Source organism: Ovis canadensis, chromosome 25 (assembly GCF_042477335.2).
Source record: "Ovis canadensis isolate MfBH-ARS-UI-01 breed Bighorn chromosome 25, ARS-UI_OviCan_v2, whole genome shotgun sequence".
Classification (NCBI taxonomy): Eukaryota; Metazoa; Chordata; class Mammalia; order Artiodactyla; family Bovidae; genus Ovis; species Ovis canadensis.
The window spans coordinates 53,230,501-53,246,509 of NC_091269.1; the positions used below are offsets into that span (position 1 = coordinate 53,230,501).

The 16,009-nt window shown below is 52.3% G+C and overlaps 1 protein-coding gene and 1 long non-coding RNA gene across 14 annotated transcripts in view; one reads left to right on the forward strand and one right to left on the reverse strand.

Moving 5' to 3' along the window:
* The window catches only part of LOC138430206 (uncharacterized), a 30,336-nt gene extending 27,179 nt beyond the window's left edge, over positions 1-3,157 (reverse strand). For 8 of the 12 annotated variants that reach the window (XR_011253053.1, XR_011253064.1, XR_011253061.1 and 5 more), the window contains exons 1-2: positions 2,873-3,157; positions 1,876-2,010 (exon numbers count right to left, since the gene is read on the reverse strand). This is a non-coding gene — a long non-coding RNA (uncharacterized lncRNA). The remainder of the gene's footprint in view (positions 1-1,875; positions 2,011-2,872) is intronic. The other 4 variants (XR_011253058.1, XR_011253057.1, XR_011253056.1 and 1 more) reach the window with 1 other exon arrangement.
* A 41-nt stretch (positions 3,158-3,198) lies between these two features.
* TSPAN14 (tetraspanin 14) overlaps positions 3,199-16,009 on the forward strand; it is a 54,397-nt gene continuing 41,586 nt past the window's right edge. Inside the window, exon 1 of one of the 2 annotated variants that reach the window (XM_069572243.1) lies at positions 3,199-3,431. The gene's annotated coding sequence lies outside the window, so the exon portion shown is untranslated. Of the gene's footprint in view, positions 3,432-14,006; positions 14,247-16,009 lie in introns of those variants that run through there. The other variant, XM_069572244.1, reaches the window with a different exon arrangement.

Here is a 16,009-nt window from a genome sequence, read left to right on the forward strand (position 1 = left end):
ATGCAAAGAAATAGAGGAAAATGATAGAATGGGAAAGACTAGAGGTCTCTTCAAGAAAATTAGAGATACCAAGGGAATATTTCATGCAAAGATGGGCTCAATAAAGGACAAAAATGGTATGGACCTAACAGAAGCAGAAGATATTAAGAAGAGGTGGCAAGAATACAGAGAAGAACTATATAAAAAAGATCTTCATGACCCAGATAATTATGATGGTGTGATCACTCACCTAGAGCCAGATATCCTGGAATGTGAAGTCAAGTGGGCCTTAGAAAGCATCACTATGAACAAAGCTAGTGGAGGTGATGGAATTCCAGTTGAGCTGTTTCAAATCCTGAAAGATGGTGCTGTGAAAGTGCTGCACTCAATATGCCAGCAAATTTGGAAAACTCAGCAGTGGCCACAGGACTGGAAAAGGTCAGTTTTCATTCCAATCCCAAAGAAAGGCAATGCCAAAGAATGCTCAAACTACCGCACAATTGCACTCATCTCACATACTAGTAAAGTAATGCTCAAAATTCTCCAAGCCAGGCTTCAACAATACGTGAACCATGAACTCCCTGATGTTCAAATTGGTTTTAGAAAAGGCAGAGGAACCAGAGATCAAATTACCAACATCTGCTGGATCATGGAAAAAGCAAGAGTTCCAGAAAAACATCTATTTCTGCTTTATTGACTATGCCAAAGCCTTTGACTGTGTGGATCACAATAAACTGTGGAAAATTCTGAAAGATGGGAATACCAGACCACCTGACCTGTCTCTTGAGAAACCTAGATGCAGGTCAGGAAGCAACAGTTAGAACTGGACATGGGGCAACAGACTGGTTCCAAATAGGAAAAGGAGTATGTCAAGGCTGTATATTGTCACCCTGCTTATTTTACTTATACACAGGGCACATCATGAGAAATGCTGGGCTGGAGGATGCACAAGCTGGAATCAAGATTGCTGGGAGAAATATCAAGAACTTCAGATATGCAGATGACATCACCCTTATGGCAGAAAGTGAAGAGGAACTAAAAAGCCTCTTGATGAAAGTGAAAGAGGAGAGTGAAAAAGTTGGCTTAAAGCTCAGCATTTAGAAAACGAAGATTATGGCATCCAGTCCCATCACTTCGTGGGAAATAGATGGGGAAACAGTGGAAACAGTGTCAGACTTTATTTCGTGGGGCTCCAAAATCATGGCAAATGATGATTGCAGCCATGAAATTAAAAGAAGCTTACTCCTTGGAAGGAAAGTTATGACCAACCTAGATAGCATATTCAAAAGCAGAGATATTACACTGCCAACAAAGGTCTGTCTAGTCAAGGTTATGGTTTTTCCAGTAGTCATATATGGATGTGAGAGTTGGACTGTGAAGAAAGCTGAGTGCCAAAGAATTGATGCTTTTGAACTGTGGTGATAGAAAAGACTCTTGAGAGTCCCTTGGACTGCAAGGAGATCCAACCAGTCCATCCTAAAGGAGGTGAGTCCTGGGTGTTCATTGGAAGGACTGATGCTGAAGCTGAAACTCCAATACTTTGGCCACCTAATGTGAAGAGTTGACTCACTGGAAAAGACCATGATGCCGGGAGGGATTGACAGAGGATGAGATGGCTGGATGGCATCACTGACTCAATGGACATGAGTTTAGGTGGACTCCGGGAGTTGGTGATGGACAGGGAGGCCTGGTGTGCTGTGATTCATGTGGTCGCAAAGAGTTGGAGACAACTGAGTGACTGAACTGAACTGAATTGAACCTAGACAGTCTTACATGTCTTGGTACCCGCCCACCTCCTCATATCATCCTGGTTCTCTTTCCCAGGCTCCATACTCTGGCCATATTATTTTTGTTTTTTTTTTTCCTCCCTAGCTCCTTGACACATTCACAGCTTACCTTTCTCAGGACCTTGGCACAAGCTGTTCTTGATTTGGAATGTCTCTCGCGGACTTTTCCCAGCACTATCTCCTCATTCTCTTGACTTCAATTCCAATATCAACTCCTCAAAGACATTTTTCCTGCTGGCTCCACCTAAAGAATTAATGGCTCCTATTTTCTAATGCAGTCCCTTGTTCTTCTCCTAGCATTTACTTCAACTTGCAATTATGTCTCCATCATCAAAAATCAGCTTTATGGAGTAAGAGGCTTCCACTGTCTTGTTTATGGCTGTATCCTGAGTATCAAATCCGGGCCCAGTACTCAATCAAACACCCACTATCTACTCTAGATGAACAGATGGGCAGTTCTCCAAGGAGGTCTCTGAGCTGTCTGGGTGTCAGAGGCTGGCTGCATCCCTCTTAATAAGAAAAAACTGGGAATGGACCCAACAGTTCCTTTACAAGATCTCCTCCTTACATTGCACTTAACCTGCTGGTTGCTTTTACTATAATGTGGTGCAGCCAGTCTCTGGGCCCAATTCCAACAGATTCGAATTTCCTGTTGCCCAGGAGAACAAATAGCCTAGTCCTTCCCCACTGAATGAGTTCTAGGCTCAGTGGCGGTGCCTGGGTCTCATTTTTCAGTTAGGTGGGTTGAGACCCCAGAGGTCAGCCTTTTTAACACCAGAGCCCGGTCGGCACTGTGAATACCTGTCTACCACAGGCTGTACCTCTAGCCCCCCTTTCCCCTCAAGAACACTCCCAGCCATCTTCTTGGGATGAAGGTGAGGGACAAATCTCGGCAGGTGGTCCAAAGAAAGCCTGGTATTTTTAGCACCAAGGCTACCAGGAGCCAGTCTTTACCTGCCGGTGGGTGTGTAAAGGAAACCTTTGCTGGATTTAAAGTAAATAAAATTTACTATTCTAGGTTGGAATCCTACCCCCACTCCCAGCCTCTGAGGCCCGGCAGGAACGCCTTTCAGTATCTTCAGCCATTTTTCTAACCCTGCGCTCACCGCTCTAGCCGGTCACCCTCGTCGTACCCCGCCGCGAGACGTGGCCCCCACAGCTCGCGCTTCTCAAGGCTGGGTTCCGGTCGGGTCAGTGACAACGCCGACGTGGCGTCCGCATACTGCGAAGGCCCCAAACGTGGGGTGCGGGTCCCGCCTAGGCCTGCGCCACGAACTCACCCGGCGAGCGCGGACCAGGGCCGCCTTCGCCTCCCGCCCCGCCCAGAATGATTCGCGGGGGCCCGGGGCCCCGCGGGCTCAGCCCAGGCGCGGACTGGAAGGCCGGGCGGGGCGGGGCGGGGCGGGGCGGGGGCGGGGCCACCGGAGGGGGCGGGGCGCGGAGGGCGGCGCCGCGCCAGGCGGCCCAGGGAAGCGGCGCCCCTTTCTCAGCAGCCACCCGGCGCCGCGCCCCCGGCCCCGCCCTCCGCGCCCCGCCCCCGCGCTCGGACGGCCTGAGTCGCGCCCTACCGCCCCGCGCCGCCGAACTTGCTCTAACTTCCTTGGCCGAGCCCGGCCGCGTCGCTGCTGTCGCCGCCGCCGCCGCCGCCGCCGCCACCGCGCCCGGGTGAGTAGAGCGCGGGGCCCCCGCTGGAGCGTCGGGCCCTGCCCCGCTCATTGTCTGAAGCCGATCCCCTCTACTCCCCCCAGCGCCCTCTGGGTACAAGGACTGATCCCCTGGCGCAGGGTCGGTCCCTCTAGCGTCCTCGCTCCTGGCCCCGGGCGGCCCGGCGACCAGCGCTGGCTTTGTCTGCTCAGATTGCCTGCGAGGGGCTGAGGCCTTGGCCGGGACCCCGCTGAGCCGAACTCGGGCGCCAAGAGGAGAGAGAGCCGCAGCGGTCGACCCGGCTGGCGCTCGGGGTTCTGTCGCCCTCGCCCTGTCCGCGTTCCGGGACGGGTGCCTGCTGGGGCCGGGCGTGGGTGAGAGCACTCGGGGAGGGAGGGGTCAGATCGCCGTGGTCCTGGGCTCTGCTCCCCTCCCCAGCCGCGAGCCTTGGGATGGGCACTCCTTTCGGTTTGCCACCGACCCTCGGCCGCCCGGAGCTCGGGCTAGAGGGTGGAGGGTGGCGCCGACCGGGGAGGGCAGTCCCCTCCCCTGCCCCACCGCAAGTGTGCTCCCAGTCTCCCACCCTGGCCCTAAGTCCCATTCTGCCTTTCACGGATTTGGGGCGGCCGGAGTTTGAGTAGATGGTGATCCTGCTTCTCCGTGTTGGTCGTTTGGGGTTGTGCTTGGGAGCAAACCCAACTCCTGATGTAACTGGAACTTCGGTCGAGTTGGGTGTGCGGCTGTGGAGTTCGCTCGTCCCGGGCCACTGCTCCTGCCCGGTAGGGGTGATGGTATTGGTAGGTAGGCTGTGTGTATGTGTTTGTGTAGGGACTTGTGCATCGGGGCCGCTGGGACACGAATCCGGGGTAACACGAAGTTGGTCTCTCTCTGGAAGCAGTCCGTGCTGTTGGGAGTCGTGGGGAAGCGGCTGGCCCCGGTGCTGGGCTGGCAGCTGGATCCAGCAGCAGTGTACCAGCTCGCAGGCTGTCCCTGGTGGTTGGGTCTAGGGGCATCAAGTCAACCTGGGCCCTGAGTGCAGGGCATTGCCCTGGAGCCTGTGCAGGTGTGCTGTCTGAACCACAGTCAGCTCCATAGGATTCCTCCCCTCTTCTGAGATGGGGGTTACCCTCTGGTTGATAAAAGTGGGTGGAGCTGCTTGCCAAATCCTTCAGGGTAACCTTTCCCCTTCCCCTTGACCTCAGGGTACAGGAAGTTAGTGCCTGCAGAGTGCTTGGGTCACCCTTCCCTGTTGGTGAAGCGAAAGCTGGCGCCTCAGTCATTAGAGCACCCCAGTACCCCTACATCACCTCTAGCCTTCAGTAAGCCCTGTGGAAGGCTGAGCGCCCTTGTTTCCAGGGATCCTCCAAGCACCCTCAGAATGAAACTCATACTCCTCCATGATGGCCCCACATGTCCTTCCAGCTCCTCTCTCTGCTATCTCCAAGCTTTGTCTTTTTTTTTTTAATCAGGCCAAGTTTAATATAGACAAATTAGTTTTACTGTGATTAGTGAAGTCGCTCAGTCGTGTCCAACTCTTTGCGACCCATGGACTGTAGCCCACCAGGCTCCTCCATCCATGGAATTTTCTAGGCAAGAGTACTGGAGTGGGGGGCCATTTCCTTCTCCATCCAAGCTTTGTCTTATCTTGAGGATCCATGATGTCTGGGGGTCAGGCCTTGGAGGCCCAGCTACTAGATGAATTTCCCCTCCTGCCTTCCTGCATCCGCACGTCTCTGAACTCCACTGCTCGAACCACTAAACATGGTCTTCAGTTCATTCAACAAAGCGTGGTTGAGAATCTGTGGGGTGCCAGGCATTGTTGCAAGCCCTGCTCTAGGCTCACAGCTCCCTGATTGGCTGTCAGTTCTATGCGGTCTTAGAACCTAGGCTGGACATGTAGTACATGCTCTGTAGTGTTTATTAATCTGAACTCAGTCTCAGTTTAGCAGCACTGTTCAGGCACACGAGTTCAAGCCCACTGATGCATCCTGAGGTTTGTAGCTGCCTCTAGCAAGAAAGGGCAGGGAAAGGAAGGAACCGCAGGAGGGTTGACTGCTTAGGAAAGTTCCATCCTTTACCAGCTGGGTAGCTGTGCAAATCTCTGAGGCCGGTGAGGGTGCCTCCCATCCCTCCCATCCTGCATTTGAGAGTGGGAGGACAGAACACATTCTCCGTGGGGGAGGGGAGGGAGCTCTGCCCCATAGGTCCTGGTGGTAGTGAAGTTTCCAGAGAGGCCAGGAAACTGGGAGTTCTGGAAGCTCTGCGTTGTGGAAGCATCTCCTGAGGCCTCACACTAGGGTTACCTTGTGCTCAGGGATTTGACTTCAACTTTTACTGAGACAGAATTCAGCTTGGCAATGCTTACAAAGTGCCATTGTGCCAGTCCTGGGAAACCTTTGCTGGATTTAAAAACTGGAGGAGTTACGGACAAGCTTATAGCAATTACATAGAATGTTTAAATGTGTAGTAATCGTGTTTATTAAGACTTAGTGTTTATTGAGACATATCACATACTATCCAAGAAGCTTTATTTGTAGTCATTCATTTAATCCTTGAAAGAACACAGTACAGTGGGTAATGTTAATGTCCCACTTTACAGATGGTGAAACCATGGCCCAGAGAGGTCACCGAGTGAGGTCTGAATGTGAACTGGGTTTTCTCATATCTAATTAGATAAATTAGATAAAGCCTCCTCTCAGAAGTGATTCAAGTTGATTAAGTACCCTGAAGAGCCTGGCCCACAGAGGAGCTAGTAAATTCTTCAGTGCAGGTCCTCATATCCTCTGCTTCTGAAAGCATTTCATCTGTCTGGGCACAAAGCAGGTGTCTCTGAACCCCTGCTGGTTGACTGTCAGTGTAGCTTTTATCTCCCTAAGGCCAGGGGATGGGAAGACCAGCACTACCATGCACAGAAGATTGGGGAGTGAGCCATTGCCTGTAGTTGTCTAGATAGATCAGGGTTTGTCGTGGTAACAATCCTCAAATCTCAGAGGCCTGAAGCAATGAAGGATTATTTCTTACTCACACCACATCCATCGCATATCTGCTTTATGTTGTTCTCACCATGGGACCCATGCGGATTAATTGGAATGCTCCTGGTCACTTGGACCTGGAGACAGGGAGCACGGTGAATCTCACCCTGGCTCCTAAAGCTTCCACCTAGAAGTGGCATTTCAGTAGCCAAAACAGTCACATGGCCATACTTCCCTGCAGGGTGGGGAGCAAAAGAGGACTGGAAACATTTGGGGAACAACACTGATGTCTGCCACCTGCCCAACACTGTGCTGTCTCTGTAACTTATTTCCAAGGTCTAGATCTGAGTGTCATATGTTTCTGTGTCACCAGGAACATCAATCATGAATTAGTCAAAGAAATGTCATTTAGGTTAGAGATGAATTGAGGTGTCACATTTGAAGAGCAGAGGTATGGTGAACAAAAATGCTTATTAGCATAGCAAGAGGTGGTCTGCAGAAGCAACTTGTTCCTCTGACCCTGGACAAGTTATTCTGAGTTCCTTGGGTTCTCCTTTTCTTATTCATTTAGTCAGTCATCAGTTCGTGGGCCCAAGGACTGGTGCAGAGACCCAAGCCAGGGATTCTCATTAAGCACTTGTTTAGCTCCTTGCCTGGCTCTCAGGGCTGTGAACTGGGTTCCAGGATCCCTGTTTGCTGCTGCTGGGTCCTGTGGCCTTTAAGGAGGGATGGTATTACCCATGGGACGGGAAGCAGGCTCCTGCTCCCTGTCTCTGCCCTGACACATCTATCCTTGGATTTCTTGTCTTCCTTATATTCTGTATGTGACGAGTAGGGGCAGCCAACTTTCTTGGAAGCAGAAGCAGGCAGAAATACCCCCATAGGCTTTGCGCTTCCCCTTCCACCAGTGAGATTCCAAGGCTGAGCTTGCAGGCCTCGGGGTGTGGAGAGGTAAAGTGGTGATGTTACCTAAAGGATGGAGCCACATGGAGATCAGGCTTGGATGTGGGGTTGGGGTGGTTCTCTGGCCTGTGAAGTGGGTGGGACCCCTTTTGTTAATTGCATTTTCCCACCTGGGCCATGCTTGCAGGGTGTCCAAGAGCCGGCTACACTTTGGACCCTGCTTTTTGTGCTTTGTTGCCTGCTTTGTCCCTGGTGACTTCAGCAAGGCCAGGAAACCCTGGTGGAGGTGGTGAGACCTCAGGTTCTTCTGCTTGTGGTTAACTCACTATCTTTAGGCATGTTTCCTCCTTTTTCAGGGCTTCTGTTTTCCTATCAGGAATACAGGGAAAGTTAACGGTGGTCTGCAGCAATGGTCTCGATTTTGCCTGGTCATCAGAGTGCTCAAGGGACTACATACACCAGTTTTTTGAAAAAGTCTTTGGTCTAAGTGAATGCCAACATTCCTGGTTTGTCTTATCTTCATTATAGCAATGGGGGTAATTCATAATATGTCAACATCTGTTTTCTCCTTTAACAGCATGTTTTTTTGGTTCAGACAGAAAAGTGATATGTTGGACTAGCAGAGGGTCTAACCTGGCCAGTGGGAAATAGTGCCTTTGCCGATTAAATGTACAGTGAAGAATGTTGTCCATGACACAGAGTGGACAGTGATGAGGCCAGCTTTCGAGTTGCACCTACTTTGTAGCTGAGTGACCTAGACAAGCCTTTGGATTTTTTTTTCTCTCTTTCTTGGACTTGGTGTTTTCATCTGTAAAGTGAGAAGAATCTGCCCTCCCTGTTGCTGGTGGAGTTACTGTGAAGCGTACACACTTCAGGTTTGAGATGCAGGATGTGAAGCTCTTGAGTTAGGCTGATATACTCTGGTTTGGGACTGCTGCCATGACTCTGATGGCTCCCAGCAAAGTGCTCACCAGCTGCGGGTTCTGGGAACCCAGCTTTCTCCATTCTTGGGCCTGGTGGGGGTCCAGTGGGGCTGGGTGGGGCTGGGCGGGGCTGGGCAGGGCTGTGGTCTTCTCTTAGGAGACAGCAGGCCTGGTAATCTGAGATACGGTGGGCCTGGGCAGGCTTCTGGAGGTCTGTTCTGTCTCCCTCACTCAGCAGCCAGAGAGAAGTTCCTGGAGCCCTGGTGTCCATCACCTGGACAGCTGGAGGGACTGGCCTCTCCCTTCCTGGGCTCTGTCTGCCTGTGTCTAGTGGCTGTGAGCTGTGGTGGTGGGGCCTTTGGGATCCTAGTCAGGTGCATTCCTGGTGCTGCCCCTGTGTCCCCCTGGAATTTGGGAGAGCTGAGGCCAGGCTTTTCTGCATGGGTAAGGTTTGGGGAGAAGTCATGCTGTGGGGCTGAGCAAAGGTTGACTCCGAGAAAAGGGTTGATGAACCTCCCCCGTGTCTGAGTTTTCCCTGTCTACCTGTACTAACCACTGGGGCCTGTGCCAGTCTATTTTGCAGGGCCCAAAAAGTTAAACAAAACAAAACTTTGAGGAAAGTGTTGTCCTGATACTCAGGAGAGGGGCCCTCAAACAGCAGTTGGAATTATAAGAGTGTTTCCTGAATATCTTCAGTCCATACCCTGAGGTCCGAGTGGTGAGCCTGGGAGGGCCGAGGGGAGCAGCATATCCCTGGACACAGTCCTAAGGCAGGGTCTGCAATTATGCATCAGAAGCCCCCCCAGGGCACCGTGGGAAGTGGCAGGTGGGAATAAGGAATATGATCACCCCAGCTTCAGATTTGGTCTCCCACGGAGAGGCAACTGGGCCCCATACACCCTGCTCAAGTTCAGGCCACGGTGTGGCTTTCAGCTTTTGGTGTGTTTTGAGGCTCAGTCTGGAGTGCCCGTTCAAGCTGTGCTCAGGACCTGGCTCTTTCCAGGCCTCCCGGCTGCAGCCACCAGCTGCTCCAAGGAAAGGCTCCGGTTGTCCAGCGAGTGACCATTGCTGCAAAGAGACTCTGTTTCCTCTCCAGGTGACCTCCCTGATGTCTGGCTGCTCTGTAGCTGGTTTCAGCCCTCTACTTCTGGGCCAGGCAGACAGAATCTGTCCCTGGGGATTCCTGGGGGAGGCCAGCGTCCAGCCCCAAATGCCACCCCCGGTTGTTCTCACACTCCGGGTCCAGGAAGACGTAGAGCTCCATACTGTTAAAAGAAAAAAAAAATTATTCTGACACTTGTGAACACAGTAAGGTAGACTTTCTTCAGGACTGTCGTGATAGGTATAAAGACTATAACAATGGGGTTTTGCAGTAAGGGAGAGAGATTGGGCCCAACCCCAAATATTACAGGGAAAAGTGGGAATTTACAGCCAGGGAGCAGAGTAGGGGGAGGGGTGGAAGGATGGAGAATTTATGAGAGGGTAGGGTAGTTCTTTGTTAACAGACCTAACAGAATCCTTGCTGAAGTCAGGCTAGGGTGATCAGATAACATGTGGGGGATGCTGCACTAGGAGGGTGAGGATTTGGTCAGACGTGCCAGGTGACCAGCAGTGGAGGGGTGGGGGAGCCTGCCTAAACTGCCTTCTTGCTAAAACCAGAATCTACCAGGACAGAGACAGAAGGGGCAGCGGGCTTAGAGGAGCCTGACTAGCTCGGTCAAACAGACTGTCAGTGTATGAGGCTAGCTTCAGCCTTTGTTCGGTCTTGCCCACGCTTCTCATATTGGCCTGAGCTCATCACTACTCACGCTTGTCGCTCAAGAGTGGTACTCTCTTTGTGGGCATCACTCTCTTGTTTCCAGAAACCCTGGTCCTTTTCTTGTCAGCATTTACTGGCTCCTTGGCCCCTGGAGCCCCTTGACCACCTTCTGTAATTGGCCCCTTGACCACCTTCTGCACCCAGAAAACAGCCTTGGGTGAACCCTCGGCCTTGGTTCCCTGTGGCCCCCCAGTGCTGGCTGCCCTTGTTGCCAGATGTGTTGGGAGCCAGATAACAGCCTTTTGACTCTGGACAACTCTCGCTACTTGACCCTCTTTCCTTGGCCCCTGTACTTTGTGTTTCCTGTTCTCCGCATTCTGGGCAAACCAGTCCGACAACTTTATGGATCTGTTTCTCTCCCATAGGCCTTGGATACAACTATCTAAAGTACCTGACCTGGGCCAAGGGAGGTGCAGTGAGTGACTCTCCCCTCCCCACCCTGCTCCACTGCTGCAGCTCCAGGGCCTTCTGGCTGGATCCCCCCCTACCCCCAGCTGCTTCCTTCCGCTGTCTGTGGCCTTCCCATCCTCCTGGTTCTCTCTGCCCTTCTTGTCTGTTTGCTCACACCTGCACAGATGACCCTGTTTGGTGTGTCTGCTACTTTTGGAGATGTTCACGTCTCACTATCCAGCTTTTTAGGAATGACGCCACCCGCTGTTGTGAGAAAAAAATGGGAGTGTGGAGAAAACCTGCTGGCTGTGGGGCTCGGAGCCTTCCCCACTTCCTGAAGGCTGGCTTCCACCCCAGCAGGGGAACAGTGGCTCTGTGCACCCATCCTGCCTCTGCTGTCATCGTCTCCTTTGTCCTAGTTGCTTCCTGTGAAATACAAGTAATGATACAAACAAGGGGCCTGTCAACAACAAAAGAGCCTGTAGCTGTGTTGAGGTATTCATTCCCAAGGGAGCAGGGAGGAGCCAGTGGCGTGTACCCTGGTGCAGGGGTGCGGTGTGCAGCTCTTTCTGGGGCTCCTCTAGGCTGGGGAGTCCTGATGCTCTCTCTGTGAGAAGACAGATGTGGGGAGGGGCAAGGGGGGAGGTGCCAGCTGGGATGCTCTAGGATTCAGTGTGTTGAGCATCAGTGCCTGCCTGGGTGTGGGAGCCCTGCTCACTCATGCAGAAAGACCGCTGGAGAGGCTAGCCTTGGTCTGATGGAGGGTTGGTGGTCTGATGGGCCACAGCTCCTGAGGGCCCACTGAAGGGCCAGGAACTTGTTTCCAGTAGCTGAGGTCCAAGGGCTCTGGCTGCCTGTGTGATTCTGCTGGTCATGATGTCTCATTTGTACTCCTTTATTTCCAGCCTCCTTGTGGAACATTGAACACTCATCAGAAAGCCTCTTACAGAGTAGGGGAGCCAAACTTACACCTCCCCCATTTCTAGCCACCTTTCTCTGTGGCCTGGGCACTCTGCAAGTCCTTAGGGGATCTTTGTGGTGGGCTGGGGGTAGGGCAGGGGACCTCTGCTAGGTAGAGAGAGCTCCATCCAGGAAGCACTCACTCTCTGCCTTCCAAGTGGCCTCACTCCAATGGTCTGGCCCATCCTGGTTCTAATAGGCATTGTGTCATACCCCTCAGAAGCCGAAGAGAGACTGAGATAGTTATTCTGTTGTCCCTTAGGGGGAAAATCACTCGGAGGAAATACATCAGTGCTTCTGAGTGCAGAGTATTTATTGATGTGTCAGTTAAAGTAGGCTTTTAAACAACATGTATGTATCCCTTTAGTAAGGAGCAAGCGTGCACACCCATCTCGCAGCTCCATTTTGCAACTTGCATTTCCTGAAAGGTGCAGGGAGTTTAGTGGTTAAGGGATTGGAGTTTAGAGCTGGGATTTTGGAAAAACTGTTTTTAGCTTGTCCTTGGAGTTGGGCCAGGCCTAGAAATCTGTTGAAATAGCTTTCTTCAGCTGCTAAAATTGGGATGGGTTCGTAACCAGTGAGGACCTTGAGCCTCACTGATGATTGGGGAGGGCTCTGAGAAGGGTCCCTGCCTAGGCCTGGGATGCCTGTGACTCAGCACCCCCTGATCCTGGGGGTCTTACAGTCTCATCACAGACAGAGTGGACCTGGCTGCAGATGGTCCTCTGTATGGAATAACTTAGGTTTCCTTTCTGCCTTGGTCAGAATCCGCTCTTGGTCTTCCTAGGAAGACTTTCTATTTTGGGACCTGGAGAGGACTTGTGAGTGGGGAGTTCTATGAGTCGGTATGTCTGTCTTTATTTCAAAGACTGGCACCCCCCCAACCCCCCGCCGCTTCTTGTTCTAGGGAACTGCCTGCAGACAGCTACAAGCCAAATTTTTTGAGCTATAAACGAGGGGTTTTAAATGTCAATTCAGTTTTAACTTTTTTCATTTTTAAAAATACATGTTTTATTTTTTTAAATACATGTTTATTTCAAAGATATGATATGTAGTGAAAATTAATATTTCCACCCCCGACTCCTCCACTTCTGCTCCCCCGAGGCCACATAACCATCACCAGATGTTGGGTGCCTAGTGAAGCGTGTCTGCCCTCCTCTTGTTTGTCCCCATGCCGTACACACCCAACGGTGTTGATTTCTACCCTCAAGTCTATCTTAGGATTTTTCGATTTCAGCACATGTAGCTCAGGCCATTCTTTCTAACAGTGGCATGGTATTCCTCTGTGTGGTCAATCACGGTTCACTTTATCAGCCCCCTATGGATGGATGTTGAGGTTGCTCTCAGTGTTGGGCTGCTACAAGCCAAGTTGCAGGAACGCCTTGCGTGCACACGCTCAGAGGTCTGTTGTAGAGATGGCTAGATAGGGAATCCAGGCGTGGGGTGCTTGACCCTAAAAGAAACATGCTGTTTTGATTCCAAGAGGGAAAATGAACATTTCTGAGTTTTCCTTGTGGGAGGATCTTCTGTTTATGCCGTCAGACCCTAGAGCTGGAGGGGCCATAGTGCTGGCTCGCTCCCACGTGGTCTGAGCATTTCAGTGGTCTGAGCATTTCAGCTCAGGTCAGCTTGCCTCTGGAGCACCTGGTGTTTGTAGCCTTTGGCTGTGCCCCGTGGGCCATGCAGCCTGTGCACCCAAAAGTGTGATTATAAGAGTGTGAAGAGGCAGTCAGAGCCGGGGAGGGTCTGGGGAGGCTGGGCGCAGGGAGCTTGTCATAGGTGGACTTGAGTGAGCCCAGGAGTTTGCAGGAATTGAGCTGGGTATGAAACCTGGAGTCTCGGAGAAACAAACAAGGAGCTGGGAATCAGTTTTTAGAAGAAAAGATCCTCCTTGGGTTTCAGGGGTTGGTGTGAGGCCTCTTGTCCAGGTCTCACTAGACCATCCGCCGCCCTGAGGTCCCCCATCTCCTACCTGCCCAGCAGCCCTGCCTGGCTTTGTGCAACTTCAGGCTGCTCTGGAGAGGACTGCCACGTTGTGGTTTTAAAAGCTGGTCTAGAAGGCACCTGGTGTAAATAATAGATGAGTTTTTCTGTTTTGAACAGGCAGCCTCCTTGAAGATCAGATGCAGGGGGTGAGGGCAGGTTAGGTTTTCTTCCTGGGATGGGTTTGAGGGTTCATGTCTACTGGGAATCCTTCTGGGGGTCCTGGGAGTGCTCTGGCAGTTTCTCCACCCCTGGGGCCACCATGTGCCCCTGAAATGACCATAATATTCCCCTCTCTGGTTCTGGCAACCTCATGCCTAGACTGGGCAGGGCAAGAAGGGAGGCAATTTTAGGACTGGCTGGCAGATAGCTCCCTTAAAAAGCAATGTGCTCGGTATGACCCTGCCCTGGTGAGTCTGAGGCCCACATCTCTGCCCTCTCTCTCCCACCATTGCCCTTACATGCCGCCCCGTGAGAAGTCCACAGCTTCCCATGCCCACAGCTCTATTGTGTGGGGCCTGGAGCTTGGCGGCATACAAGTTTCTATTGTGGCCGGGTGGCAGCTAGGGCTGACCTGTGGGGCTGAGGAGGTGGGGCCTGCGGCCTGACAGTGGAGCTATTCATGGGCTCTGCCCCGTTTCCTGCTGCCTCTCATTGTGGACAATTTTGGGGGGAGGGGAGGGGAGGAGGAGAGGGGGTGGCCAGTGCAGCTATTGTTCCTGGCAGTGGGAGCCCATTATGCTTAATAGAAGTCCTTTGATGAACAGATCTTTGCCACTCCAGGGCCCCTCTCCTGTTTTCTGATGTTGGGTGAGCTGCCTAGCCCGACCCTGCCCTCTCTCAGCACTCCCCATCGCCGGAAGTCTGGAAGGATCCTGCGCTTTGGGTACGTCTGTCAAGACTCCCCTTCTTCCCTCTCAAGTCCCCAGGTTCTGCCTGGAACCTCCCTCGGTAACAGCGCTGAGCAGCTGGGCAAGGAGTGGGGATGCCCAGCCACCTGCCCGCTGCCTCTGGGAGTGGGTTTCTGCCTGAGCTCTCTCGGCCCAGCTGCATCCTTGGGTGGGGGCCAGGCGTGTGCCTGGGCAGCTGTCAGTCTTGAGGCCCCCACTTTCCTTTGTACTTCAGCGCCCCGTGTCCCTGTGCCTCGCTGGAGTACTCAGCTGCAGAAAAGCCTGCTTACTGGCCAGCCGGCCTGCAGCCTCCTCGCTGCCTGAGCCACAGCCATTTTTCTTTGTTCTGCCGTCTCTGGGCTCTTGAATCTCAGGCAGGCGGTGGCAGGCTGGGCAGGCAGCAGGCAGCGGGCACACAGCACCAGCGGAAGCCCTTGTGACATGAATCTTCCCACTGAGCCGATGCCGTGCCGTCTGCTTGCTGTTACCGTCACTTCCCCCAGCTGTACCCCTGGCTCCTCAGTGGTGCTGAGATTTCTCTTTGTTTAAAGAGGGTCTTGCCATCTTATTGGATCACAGTGCTGCTGGCTTGTACAGTGGGGGCAGAGAAAGGGCTCGCCTGTTCGTGCCACTGAAGATGTGTAAGAGAGGGAGAAAGACTGAATTCATGGATGCCTTTGGGAGCACCGTCCTTCTGGACTTTGGCAGAAAAAGCCACTCCCAAGTGCAAAATGTGATCTTCCTTTACCTCCTGGTCCTTCTCTGTGAAAGAGTCATGTCAGGACAAACTCTTAGCATTTAGTGGCAGGGGTGATTGAGAAAACAGTGATTTTTGTTTTTCGGGTTTTTTTTTTCTTTCTTTCTTTTGAAGGGTCTCTATGGTTGTGGTATTCAGTATTCTTGCCTGGAAAATTCCACGGACAGAGGAGCCTGGCGGGGCCCGCAAGAGTTGGACATGACATAGCCTGCACGCGCCACCTACACCCCCCCACACACCCATCGTCCCCTGCCCTTTTGCATTTGAATGTCTCTCATCCTCAGTTTTGGGTGGGCAAATTGAGCTTCCTCCTGGGGGGTCTGATTTTACTCAGTGTGAGGTCACAGCCCAAGCTGAGGGTTACTCTTTCTGAAAGTGTGCCCGCCCCAGCTCACAAATCTCCAGCTTTCTTAACTGCAGTCTCTAATTGTCCCCCTGCCTTTGACACAGAGTTGTTTGGTATGAGAACTCCTGAGCTCTCACTACTTTCTGTGTTTATCATTTTATCTTTCCAAAACCCATCCATCCTGAGATCAGCCTGGCTGTCTTATCTGACTCTTATCAGCCAGCCTCCTAAATTAGGAAGCAGGTCCCAGGCCTGGACAGGGTTGCCACCTTGGAGTGCCCTTATTGCAGCAAATGTTGGACCAGACTCAGTAAAAATAGCTAGGTTCGCTGTCAGAAATGTTGAAACACAGATGCACCTTTTAGGGTTTTTTGCTTATTGTCGTTCTGTCGCCAAGTTATGTCCAACTATTTTGTGACCCTGTGGACTGTGGCCTACAAGGCTCCTCTGACCATGGAATTCTCCAGGCAAGAATACTGGAGTGGGTTGCCTTTTGCTTCTCCAGTGGATCTTCCCAAACCAGGAATCAACCCCTTGTCTCCTGGGTCGGCAGGTGGATACCTTACCACTGAGCCATCAGGGAAGCCTAGTTTTTAGGGTAGTTGGGCCCAAACGAGGGTGGGAAAGGTCATGATTGAGGCAGCAGGCTGCTCCGG